Source organism: Astatotilapia calliptera, chromosome 4 (assembly GCF_964374335.1).
Source record: "Astatotilapia calliptera chromosome 4, fAstCal68.1, whole genome shotgun sequence".
Lineage (NCBI taxonomy): Eukaryota > Metazoa > Chordata > Actinopteri > Cichliformes > Cichlidae > Astatotilapia > Astatotilapia calliptera.
The window spans coordinates 16,655,548-16,668,684 of record NC_137425.1 but is presented as its reverse complement, the minus strand read 5'-3'; the positions used below and the strand labels follow the sequence as shown (position 1 = coordinate 16,668,684).

Here is a 13,137-nt window from a genome sequence, read left to right as displayed (position 1 = left end):
TTCAGCCAAGTAACGGGTGTTCAAAGGTAGCCGAGGTCCACCAAAGTAACGCCATGTCTCTGATGTTCAATGTCAGCAGGCTGATAAACTGAGTGTTGTATCTTTGACAGGCTTTGCACATCAGCTTTTATCTTGAGCGTATGACTCTTTGTTTCCGTGCCAGCAAAACTTATTTGCATCTTCTGCCGGCCTGGCGCCCCCGTTGGGACTATGGTCCCAGTCTAACCATCATTCCAAGAGCAACATCAATTAAATGGCACAATTTGTGAATTTGTTTGCATAGAGTTCAATCAGTGAATTTGGTGGCTGCAATGATTCATGAGAGATTCAATACAACTGAATTAACTAGCTAGCTCAATCCAAGTTAAGCTAACCCTAAAGAAGCGGTCCACAACTCCCGGGCGGCATAGTTGTTTGGTACTGGGCCGCCAGAGTTGAGGCTCGGGTGTGAAATTCATGGTTTTCAGGGTTTTTATCGGTCTTTAGCGTTATTTTTTTTAATCATTTTTATCGTTAACTCGGTTTCCCTGTGTCTTTTCCCATGTGTTATAAATAAATCTTCTTCTTTTTTTTGGTACTGGTTTTATTTTGTTGTATTTATCCGCAACACCTTAAAGGCCAGTCCGTGAAAATATTGTTGACATAAACCAGTCCGTGGCGCAAAAAAGGTTGGGGACTGCTGCCCTCTACAGTAACATGAACATGGGTCTAGCTCTGGCACCAGTGGTGGTTCAGATTAATTAAACTTTTAAGAATTTGCTTGCCAGTCTGGAGAAACGGGTCAAAATGTTACTGTATACAAAATTACTGCTAAATACAACAGTGGTTGTCTAAATTGTCAGTTAGTACTAGACCACAAAGTTGTTGGAGCCACGCTCAAACTATCGTTTCTGGCTAAAAGCTTTAGCTGTCGAAACACGCAGAACTGGTTCAAAATTTGGCATCGGCATCAAACACACCCGAGAACTTCTGAGGTGGAGAAGGGATATATGTCCTTAAGGCTTCAGCACTGTCAGCGCTGGGAGGGCAGATGGCATCACAGTGTCTTTTTCCATCCTGAATAAGACTTCATTTTATCGTTTTAAGATGAATAAATCAAACAGGAATATAGACTCTCCAGTCACTTTATTTGCGCCTTGCTAGTGCTAGGTTGAGGATTCTTTTGCTTTCATGATTGCCTTAATTTGGAAAACTGGTTTAACTCACTGGGTTAAGCTTGTCAGCCTATGTCACAGACCTCAGGTTTGAGTTGCCCTAGGGCATTTGATGTGTCTTCCCTCTGTTCTCCCTCCCAGGATTCCTGTCATAATAAAGATTAAAAATACTTTTTTAAAAAAAGAAGAACTGCCTGAATTCTTTGTGGCACACTGACATGCCAGCATCACACAGTTTCTGCAGATTTGCTGGCTCCGCATCCATCATGTCAATCTCCCGTTCCACCACATCCCAAAAGTACTTTATTGGACTGAGATCTGGTGATTGTGGAGGTCATTTCATCTCTTAGTCACAGTGAAATGCCACATTCAAGAAACCAGTTTAAGATGATTTCAGCATTCTAGCATGGCATATTATCCTGCTGGAAGCAGCTATCATAAGATAAGTACACTGTAAGGGTACCCATCAAGGGATAGACGTGGTCAGCAACAATACTCAGGTAGGCTGTGGTGTTTAAACAATGCTTTGTTGGTGCTACGGGGCTGAAAGTGAGGCAAGAAATCCTCACCCACAACATTACACCACCAGGAGGATGAACTGTCGATACAAGGCAGGATGGATCCATGCATCATGTTGTTTATGCCGAACTCTGACCCTACCTACCAAATAAATCCAACAGACATTGAGACTCATCAGACCAGGGAACATTGTTCCAATCTTCTTGTGTGCAATTTTGTTGAGTCCATTTAAAATGCAGCTTCAGTTTCATGTTCTTAGCTCACAGGACACGCACCCGGTGTGGTCTTCTGCTGCTGTAACCCATTGTGAATTCAGAAATGCTCTTCTGCAAACCTTTGGTTGGAACAAGTGTTTATTTCAGTTGCTGTTTGACTTCTTGCCATCAGCAGTGGGGCCATTTTCCTCTGACCTCTGACATCAACAAGCATTTTCTCCTAGACCACTGCCACTCACTGGATATTTTCTCTTTTTCAGATTATTCTCTGTAAGGCAAGTTTATTTATATAGCACAATTCAACAGCAAGGTGATTCAAAGTGCTTTGCAGAGACATTAAAAAACAAAAACAAATAAAAAGCATGATTTAAAATGGAAAAAAAAAGAAATCAACAGTAGATATAATCAGTAGTTAAAATGTAAGTTTTGAAATGTAAGCTTAAAAGTAAAAAAGTGCGGATTTGGTGCTTTATTCAAATGCATCTGAGAACAGGTGAGTCTTCAACCTGGATTTAAATAAACTATGTGTTTCAGCTCATCTGAGGCTTTCTGGGAGTTTGTTCTAGATATATGGAGCATAAAAGCTGAATGCAGCTTCTCCATGTCTGGTTCTGACTCTGGGAATTGATAAAAAAAAAAAAAAAACAGGATCCAGGTGACCTGAGGGATCTGGAAGGTTCATACTGGATCAGGAGGTCACTGATGTATTTTGGTCCTAAACCATTCAGAGCTTTATAGACCAGCATCAGAACTTTAAAGTCTATCCTCTGACGGACAGGCAGCCAGTGTAAAGACCTCAGAGCTGGACTGATGTGGTCCACTTTTTTGGTCTTAGTGAGACCAAAAAAGTGGTAAACCTGTGTGTGAAAAATCCTAGCAGATTTCTGAAAGACTCAGAACAGCCTGTCTGGTACCAGTAACCATGCCATGTTCAAAGTCACTTTAATCACCTTTTATCCCCATTTTGATGCTCTATTTAAACTTGAGAGGTTCATCTTGATCATGTCTCAATGCCTAGATGCAGGTATTCACTGCCATTTGATACATGGTGGTTTGATACACTAATAACGTTTCATCTTGGTGCACTGTACCTAAGGCCTTTGCAGTCCTTAGATCTCAATCCAATAGATCACCTGTAGTCAGGTGGAATGGGGAATTTGCATCAGAAGCCGACAAATCTGCAGCAACTGTGTGATGCTATCATGTCAATATGGTTTAAAACCTCAGAGGAGCCTTGCTCAGTGTATGTCATCAAGATTTAAGGCGGTTCTTAAGGCAAAAGGGGGTCCCTCCTGGTATGCTGAACCCCCTAAATAAACATAAAACATAAAACCATCTTCCTGCTATGCTGCTGCTATTTAAAGATCACTGTGAAATGTCTGAACAAATGACAGCTAACAACTTTTGCTTGAGTTTTTCTGGTGAGGACAGCTCCCATTAACATTTATGTTGGATTTACATTACTTAGGCCATTCATTTGGTAGAATAACATCCTTGTTTAACTCAGAAGCTCACTTTGCTGGAAAGCTCCACGTTTCATTGGAACTCAAAATAAGTGATGACAGGCCAAGTTTGAGGTGCTGAAAAGTGGTCGTAACAGACGATGGTGAGAATCCCCATTCGTTTGCTTTTGGGTTGGAACAGCTCACTTGTTTTGGTGTGTATGTCCTTACCCCCCTACCAAACACACACACATGCACGCACAACCTCTACAGCTCCCCCCTGTAGCTGACCAAGGCTAATTTTTCTGTTTACTCCATTCAGTGTTTCATAGTCGAACAGATCAAACATTCTGCAAAGCTGTGGGTTTGTTTACTCCAGCTCTGACCCACACCCAGCCAGGGACGCACAAGCACTGCAGCTCTTTTTCCACATTTGGCATTTTTTGCTGTCATCACAGACTTCTCCCCGCTCTCATTTCAAATTTTTATGCCCCCCACCCCACCTGTCTTTGCCCTTAAAAACGTTCCAATACTTCTTTTTAACCATTCATCTAATGTTAATCAATTACCCCTTTCATTTCTCCCCTTCTACCCGTGGAGCCATCGTCCATTTTTGCGAGCCTCATGGCTTCTTTTATCACATTTATGAGGTGTTATTTTTGAACTCAAACACTCTCCTTGATTTTGTTCTGCCTTCTCACACCTTCCTTGTTATCCTTTTTTTCCTCAGACTCTCCAGCTACTTTGAAGCAATCCCCCCTCTCTTTGCGAGCTCTCCCAGTCATGCACAAGAATACATACTGCCGTGCATGTGAATCCACTCACGTGCATGCTCACACGTAGCCTGTGCTGGTGCAGCTGCGTGTGATGTGAAGCCAGATCCATTCTTTTCCCAGGCAGACCATCAGGAGTGAGGACTCCGGCTCACAGTTCACCGCGCTCCTTGGCGCTCTCACCTTCCTCCCTTTCTTTCTTTCTTTCTTTTTTTTTTCCAGCTGGTGAGATGACATAATTCAAGGGGGTCGCAGGATGGCGACAAGATGAAAAGCAAATAACCAGAAATTATGATTGTGTACGGTTAGCATGTAATGACTGTTTTCATTGTTCTTTTTTTTTTAAAGCTTACCTTATGGAGCAATCTTCATCTCCTGAGGACTTTAAGAGCTTAAAATCTATCAAATTGGCAATGAGTTGGGATTAATTTGGTTTTGTAGTCAAACATATAAAGCATCTGCCTCAGGTAATTATTAAAAATTAAACAGATATTAAACAAAAATTATGATCTAACTAGTTTGTAGTCAATATACTAAAATGTAAAATTTAAGTGACACCGCATCATGTTGCACAGATGTATGTACTGTTTGTGCAGACCAGCATATGTACTGTATGCCTGAGTAGCAGCATTCATTAAGGTTGCCTGGTACCATTATATTATTCAAATTTAACAAGTAATTATAAAAAGACGAACTTACATTCAATTTTATCAGTGTAACTACAAAATCAGGGTATTATTACAATGTTATTACATCAATTGAAATGTTTAAAACAAATAAGGTTAGCGTATTCACATTTTAGGGCCCCCATGTTACCCCGCTTACAAATGTAAGATACAAACAGAAGACGTCACATTAAATTTTGTTTTTAGAGGCACTGTCAGAAGCGGTTGAGAGAGTTTTCTCCCCTAAGAGGGAGCGAGTATAACATCAGCTCTGTTTGTTTATTCGTCTGATTGTTAGCAGTGTAATTCAAGATTAATTTTGTGTGATGGTGGATGTCAGTAACAGCTCGAGCTGATTGAATTTTGGGGAAAGGTCACACCAAATGTGAAAATGAGTAAAAACTTGAAATTACCCACAATACTTTAATGGATCACCTACAAACTTCACAACAACATGCCAGGCTGTTTGAGACATGAATACTTTTGGATGAGCGTATGACCGTGACCTTTGATGTTAGCTCCCAAGTTCAAAGTTGACCTAGAAAAAAAATGTAAGAAACCATATTAAGTAATATATCACATGGCAGGGCATGGACAGAGCTGTACAACACTTTTTAAATTGTTTCAATGCCTTTTGACGTCAAAATGAAACCATAAGATTTTGCAAAGTTACACACTACATGAATATATCTTAAAATCTTAGGTTTGACAGCTCATAGAAGCCAAAGATTTCCGCCAATGCTGCTCCAATCACATGGATAAAGATAAAATAAAAATACACCATTTTATTGTGTAACGCTTTCAGGGTCATAGGTCAAAGGTCAGGCTCACATGAATTAGGAAAATGCTTTCGTTTCCACTGGATCATCTCCAAGCAACATATTTGTCATTGGGGGGCATAAGTACTTTGTTTGTTTGAGCTCTTAAAACATTATTTTTGCAAATAAAATATATAACTTCACAATGACACAAGATTGTATATAGATGAATATACTACACTAGTTTTCTATAACAGCAATGCTAATGTCATCATCAGCTTGTGGGGATAGGTTAACTGATTAATCCAAATTGCCCATAGGTGTGAATGCGGGAGTGAATGAGAGTGCGAATGGTTGTCTGTCTCTGTGTGTTGGCCCTTCGACAGGCTGGCGACCTGTCCAAGGTGTACCCCGCCTCTCACCCTGTGACAGCTGAGATAGGCTCCAGCGCCCCCCCGTGACCCTGAAAAAGGATAAGAGAAAGCGAATGGATGGATAATGTCCTCATGTTGTAATAAAAAATCAGAGGTTTAGGTTTTTGGAAAAAAACAAAGCAGTTTTATTTGAACCAAAGCAAAATGAGTTTTTAATTTACAATTTATCTATAAAATATTATTGCTGTTGACAAAATTCATGTTTACTTCTTTGATTAACTTGCAGTAACCTGGTGCTTATTGAAAATTATCCTGTAACTCCTGTATGACAAAATGAATTTTGGTTAATTTTCCCAAAGGTCCGGTGGTATGATCTGGTGGCCTTTTGGTGTTCTCAGGGTGTGCGCATGTAAAACAGCTCATTACTGAGTGGAGTTGTGTGGGTGATGCTTGTATCCAACAGACTGAAGGCGTGCTGTGATGTTTGATGTTCACGTGGTCCAACTTTACTACATTGTGTATCGAGGCCAGACTCTTGTTGCATAATGCTAATATGCTCCCACGTAGCTACAACCAACAAAAAGGATCAAATATTACAAAGAAACAAATATGGATCTGTAAGAGCTGCCTTGTGAAAAGTGGTGTGTTCTTGAATTTTGCTTGTTCGCTGAGGGAAAAAGCTGGTCTTGTGACTCTCAGATTTTAAAAAAAGGAGAGCGTGCTGCTAATTTGTTGTGATCCTGCTGTGTTTAGCTGGTTCTGGTTCACATCGAGGGGGCATGAGAGGCATCCATATTGTTTAATAATCAGTGGGCTGTTTAGATTACACATGCAGGTTGGAGCAAAGAGAAGCCAGACCCACCATCTCTGCATGTAGCACCCCAAACAAGAACCACATGTCTGATTTCTGGTTCTTTAATAATTTCTCTCCCCTGCTTGACTTCCCTCTCTCCACCCCATCCTCGTGCTATATACTTCCCCCGACTCCTTACCCTGGGAAAAAAAAAAAAAAAAATGTGGAAGCTCAAAGATTCAAAAACACATGTGGTTAACCATAAAACTTCACATGCACTCTGTGTACTGCAGCCCCCTCCACACCCCACACTCTCATCCCCTCCAACCACCCAACCAACCGACACACACATCGACCTAGAAGGAGAAGAAAAGTCATACATTAGAGGAGACATGGAAACAATGGGAAGAGAGGAAGCAACATCAGGCAACAATCTGAGCTGTCTGAGGCAGGGAGCAAAAACAAAGAGGTTTGGGGGGGTTGGTGGTGGGACAATGGCGACAGTCAGAAAGAAGGTGACTGCAGGCTACCATTCCTGCACGGGGCCCAGAACAATGCCTATCCTGTGGCTTGGTGGGGCCGCGCTGTGCACTAGGTGAAATTTAAGACAAACGTAAACACCAAAGGAGGACAAAGGCACTCCCTCTCTTTACAAAAGATGCCTTCCCTTCAGTTGTGGGGAGGATGCACGCAAAATTCCCCAACGCGGCCCGGCCGGCTATCACGCCTCATGTCCTCAGTGCCCTTTGGCAGCATAGCATCCGGGCGCTGCTTCACCGCAGCGGCAGCAGATTGGGTTTCTGGCTTTCAGTGTCATGCCCCTGTCTTCTTTATTCCCCAAAGCACAGTGAGATACATAATCTCTTCAGTTTCTTGCTGTTTGATTGGTGAGGAAAATACAACGTCTGTACCGTTGGATAAAAGAGCAGCTACTCCTCTCAAGCCTTCCGACAGAACGTTTATAAGCCCGCAATGACAATGCAGATCCAGTTTATGCCTTACAGTGATAACTCTGTTAATTCCTCTCTTATGGGTGCCGTCCAGCTCACCGTGGCCAAGCAGCCGTTGTCTAAACATGACATCGTTAGTATAAAGTGGTGTAAGGTCACTTGATTGGTTAAACGGTGAAGGGATCAGTTTCCACAGTGGCGTCTACTCAGGATCCAGACGTGGGCCGCTGATTGACCACAGTCACTGGTTGTCTGGGTTGATGGTTGCGACTGCAGTTGCTGATGCAGGTTAAATGATGGGGTTTGTTAAACCTGGACGGAAAATTGGGGGTCTCGTTCTCTTTTACAAGTCTATGGTGAAACGACTGAAGGGTTTTTTGTCGTTTTTTTTTTTTTTTTTTAAAAGAGGTTTGCGGTGACAGAAAGCGAGCAACTCAGCTGTTCTTTAGGTTTGTGTTTCTAACTCTGGATCAACTTATCGTGTGCTTTAATGTACCCTGCCATGCCATTTCGCCGTAAAATCCCAAACATTTAAGGCTCAGGAAGGGGATGTGGCAAGTGCATTACCACTGCTTTGAAATGGCTTTACTCCAAAGGGGGGATGGGATCAAGGTCACACCTTTTCTTCACTAACAATCCATTTTTGAAAATGGGCTTTGTAACGGCCGCACACAAACGCCAACGGCTCGCATTTGCCATTCAGCGTGCCTCTGTGAGATTTTGGTTCCACATCCTGTTTAGGTTCCTGTTTGCCATTGTTCCAAGTCAGAAGCCTTTGATCTCACATCGTGTGGGCGGGACAGGTAGCAGAATTTGGATATGAACTGGTGAAACAATAGCAGGCAGAGATGTGAGGGGGAGGCTGAGGTGGCAGATTAACTCAAAGTCGTGCCAGTTGATTAAAGTTCACAGCTGCTTACTTTGAATTGTGCACCCAAGTATGTGCCAGTACTCACTGCATAAGATCCAACAGAAAGATATCAGTGGATAAATGTAGAACTGGACAGAAAACAGATTAAAGTGTAAAAGTTCTTGCTTTTGTTCTCAATTCCATGAACTTTTGTTTGCCTTCTTTTTTTAATCGGCAAACACACTTTGAATGTTTTCGTGAGAAACGGGCCAATGGTCTCGATCCTGCCGGGTTCACTGTGATTGGATTACATGCAAATTTATTTGGGAAATTAGATCTAGCACCTTTCTCACACATGCATGCATTTTCCTGTCAACTATCACATGACACAGCATGGCTCGCAGGATGATCACTGCGTCAAATGTGGTTTTACAGCCATAAATTTTTCCCTGTAAAGCAGACTAAACGCTGGGCACCAACCAGTCAACCTGTCATTAGGAAGGATGTATCAGGGGGTAACCTACCAAAGATGAGACTGTAAATGAGCAATAGCCTTGGAAGAAAGGGGCGCAATATGCTAGTCTTTCAGCCGGGATTTTGTGAGGCATCACAGATGTGGCATCCCCTGTGATACACTACGTGCCCATGCGTTGTGCCCATCCCTCATTGTGCATTCCTGTCCTCCTCAGATGGTCACATTTCCTGAATCCTTCCTTTCCTGGTCTTTCAGCTGCAGTGTTTTTCTTGTCCTTTTAAAACATTAGAAATTAGATTAGAAAGAGAAAAAGTACACTTTTCTCCATCATGGATATCAACAGACCAAGCAAGGCTTTCTAAACTCTCTAAGCTGTTGTTCAGACTTGAAGTAGTGTTTATGTGCATTCTCCCATTAGAAACCCATTTTAGCCACAACACATGAACGCACAATCTTTAATGCCAATAACTCTGAACCAGCACAAAGGATCACTGCTTGGTTTCAGGATCTCTATGGCACTAATTGATGATAAGCTAAAAGAGATATAAAAGCTAACGGTGAAAAAAAACAACCCCAAAATGCATCACTCACTCATGTTTAAAAAGCCTTCCTACATTCATGAATAGCAGTCTAGAGTCTTCCCAACCCCATGAATCCTTCAAAAAGATGACCCCATCTAAAATAGCTCCCCATACAAAGGTGGGTTCACAAGGCCTTCTGACAGTGGAGCGCCGCTCTGTGAGGGCCTCTTAGTTCTAAAGATTCTAAAAGATGGCCTTCAAGTGTATGCACTGACCTTTGCTGATGAAAGGGCTGAAAATGGTATTTTAACAATATCATGATGCCCTTTCAATATGAAAGGCAGCATAAGCAACACTCTTAAGCAATGAAACTTGAAGGACGCGAGTGTGACAGAAGGACGTGATGGGTAAAATAGCATCGGGGGGGCATCGGTGTGCAGGTGAGGCTATAGCATAAGATGTTAGCTATTTAAATGCTGCCTGCATGCTAGAATGAGTTAATTACATCACCATACGCAGCCGGAGGTTTCACCTGATGCGCACTGAGGAACAGTTTTGCAAAAGATGGACAGTGTTAATTTAAGACGTCCCATAAGTGCAATGAAAAATCTGAAAAGGAGTTTCTAACAAGTATTGCGCACAGTCATGGTAGAAGGAAATCAAATGCACTTTATTGATTAATTGATCATAATAATTGATCATTGCACACTTAACTGTCAACGGCATTGCTCTTAGAGAGGCAATTGCTGCCCATCGGTCTAAGCAGAAGATCATTTACAGTTGCCAGTCTTCCCAGGGATGGACTTCCAAGTAAAGTCAAATCGTGAAATGCTCAGAGAAAGGGCTCCATCTCAGACTCCACAGGCCTCAGTTAGCATGTTAAACATTAAAGTTAAAGACAGAACAATTAGAAAAAGGCTAAACAACTATGGGGCAGCGTGCCTCACAGCATGAAGAGTTGTGTTTGAGTCCTGAGTTTGAATCTACCATCAGGCTGGGATCTTTCTGTGTGGCGTTCACATGTTCTCCCCAGGTACTACAGTCCAAAGACACGCAAGTGGGGTTGGATTAACTGGTGATTCTAAACTGCCCATAGGTGTGAATGTGTGCGAATGGTTGCCTGTCATTCTGTGTTAACCCTGCGAGAGACTGACGACCTGTCCAGGCCTTATGTCTCGCCCTGTGATAGCTGGGATAGTCTCCAGCCCCCTGCAACCCTGAAAAGGATAACTGGAAGAGACTGGATGGATGAACAAGTACAACAAGGAAGACGCCTAGACTCTTTAAAAACAACAAGTTGCATCTGAACTATCCACAAGACTTCTTGGACCTCTGTCCTCAGGACACAAACCAAACACCGCATATCAGCAAAAACACCTCTTACCAACGGTCTAGCACAGTGTTGGAGGGGTGATGATTCAGGTTAGGGACCTTGCTGTTGTTGAGTTGACCACGAACTTCTCTGTGTGGCAAACTAGTCAAATGTGAGGCCATCAGACAGCTACAGATTGGCAGAAATTTGGTGATGCAACAATGATCCCAAGCACAGCAGCAATCCTACAACAGAATGTCTGAAAAAGAAAAGAATTAAGGTGTTGAAATGAACCCGTCAAAGCACACACCTCAAGCCTGACTGCAATGCTTTGGTGGGACCTTCAGAGAGCTGCGTGTAAACGAATGTCTTCAAACCTCGATGAACTGAAGCAACACTGTAAAGAAGAGTGGTCAAAAATCCCTCCACAACAATGTGAGAGACTACTCCAAGTTATAGTCGCTAATGGTGGTTGTACAAGCTACTGAATTGCCATTTAGCTTAGTTATTGTTAAACAAATAATGACACGGTGTAGCAAGTAATGTCATTTGAAGCTGTATTTACCTCATTTTAAAACTTCCTGAGAATTTGTATGTCCTCATACCTAAAACCTTCAAACTGAAATAAGAATACTTTCTTTTTTTTTTTTTTTACCATGACTGCATGTAGCCAGAGCCTCCGACAGACCTCTTTCACGTGAAACAGTAAACACAGGTGGTACTAATCACTTAGATTAAGGCTATATTAAACAAAACCTTCATTAATGTCATTAGCAACACCTGTGTTTACCTCATTTTTAATGTAAAAAAAACAAAACCCACACACATATGCTGAATTAGCTTCACCACTCCTACTCACTGTTGCATCAACTGTGTTCACCCATAGTTGCTAATTGTTTAGAAAATGATGGTGCTGAAAAACTTCCTAAAAACACTGCATATGCACAGTAGTCTGGAGTTAGACGGGAAATCGCGGAGGCGTAAAACCAGGCTATGAGAATCTATCAGGGAAAAAAAGGTTTGACACGTGCACGGCACAGTCATATCCCACTCTTTGCAGTCTTTAATGCCCCACCGCTGCAGTGCAAAGTCCATATAATATCTGATCGTGCCGCTGAATCCACAGCGAGCAAGCGGACATCACGTGTCCCGTCTCCTGGACTCACTTAACCAAACATACCTTTTTCCAGCAAATAAGATAATTTTTTACCGTTCAGTTCAGAGACACAAAGTTGATGTAGCCCATCAGACGATCTTGGGATTCTCTGTTAATGTCAAACAGCATTATGTTTGAGAGTTCTCATCCCTCTGCCCTAATTGGGACTGAGCAAAAGTGCACGTTATACCCTCACACGCAGTTCATAAAGTGCCACAGGAGGCCAAACATTTTACCATGTAAATAACTGGCTAAAATGTACTTATAACATATATTTGCCAAATGTCTCATTAACACACACTTAGCTCTCCCGGTCTCTGTCTGCTTCTTCCCCTAAAACACACGGAGGCTCTAGTGGCCAAATTAATGCTGCATGTTTTCATTTCCAACAGGGAGTACATTAAGAGCTGATAATGGATGCAAATTTCTCACTGGATCCAATGAGTTTTACTCTGCGCAGCAGGGGTGTGTGTGTGTGTGGTGAAGCTGCTTCTAAACACAAGCACACACAGACGCGCCACCATCCTAATATCCCAATTAGAGCTAGAAAAGTCCAATCAAAACTCTCTTTCCCTCACACACTCACACACACACAGAAACAAGAGGAAGCAATTTGCTAATTTGAAAAATAGAACATTTTATTAAAGGCTACATCTCTTCATAATTACAATAATTAAAGTACCGAGGCATCTTTTCAACTGAGCTCTATAGAACGCATAATTTACAGTTTACAAGAAGAACCAAGGAAGCCATGAAAAATACCATAAAACATAAACATGATGATACTAAAAGGCATAAAAATATCTTTTCAACATAAGGCCCCTTGTAAAAACCAAGGGAGTAAGAGGACCCTGAAAACTGGGTGAAAAACATGGCAAGAATCCATGTAGGCACAGCTACTGTACTCAAATAAAGACACTATGAACATAGTGTATATATTATATATATATATATATATATATATATATATATATATATATATATATATATATATATCACCACCATCATTAGCATCTGCAGCTCATAGTGCAGGCTTAAAATACTCTCAGTCACGCACACACACACACTCACTCACTAACAGGTAAGCACATAGGGGAACACATTATAGAACTTTTTCTTGGTAAATATGAATATGGTGTAAACACATTTTGGGGACTCAAAGACCTGTTCAGGGCAGTTT

General features: G+C 41.8%; 1 long non-coding RNA gene across 1 annotated transcript; it reads right to left on the bottom strand.

The window, feature by feature from the left end:
* Positions 1-1,447: 1,447 nt before the first annotated feature.
* On the bottom strand, positions 1,448-11,632 carry LOC145428550 (uncharacterized). Its single transcript, XR_013908843.1, has 5 exons — positions 11,367-11,632; positions 10,874-11,060; positions 8,564-9,242; positions 1,945-8,467; positions 1,448-1,912 (listed from the first exon to the last, which is right to left on the bottom strand). It is a non-coding gene; the product is annotated as an uncharacterized LOC145428550 (long non-coding RNA).
* Between the last annotated feature and the right edge of the window lie 1,505 nt (positions 11,633-13,137).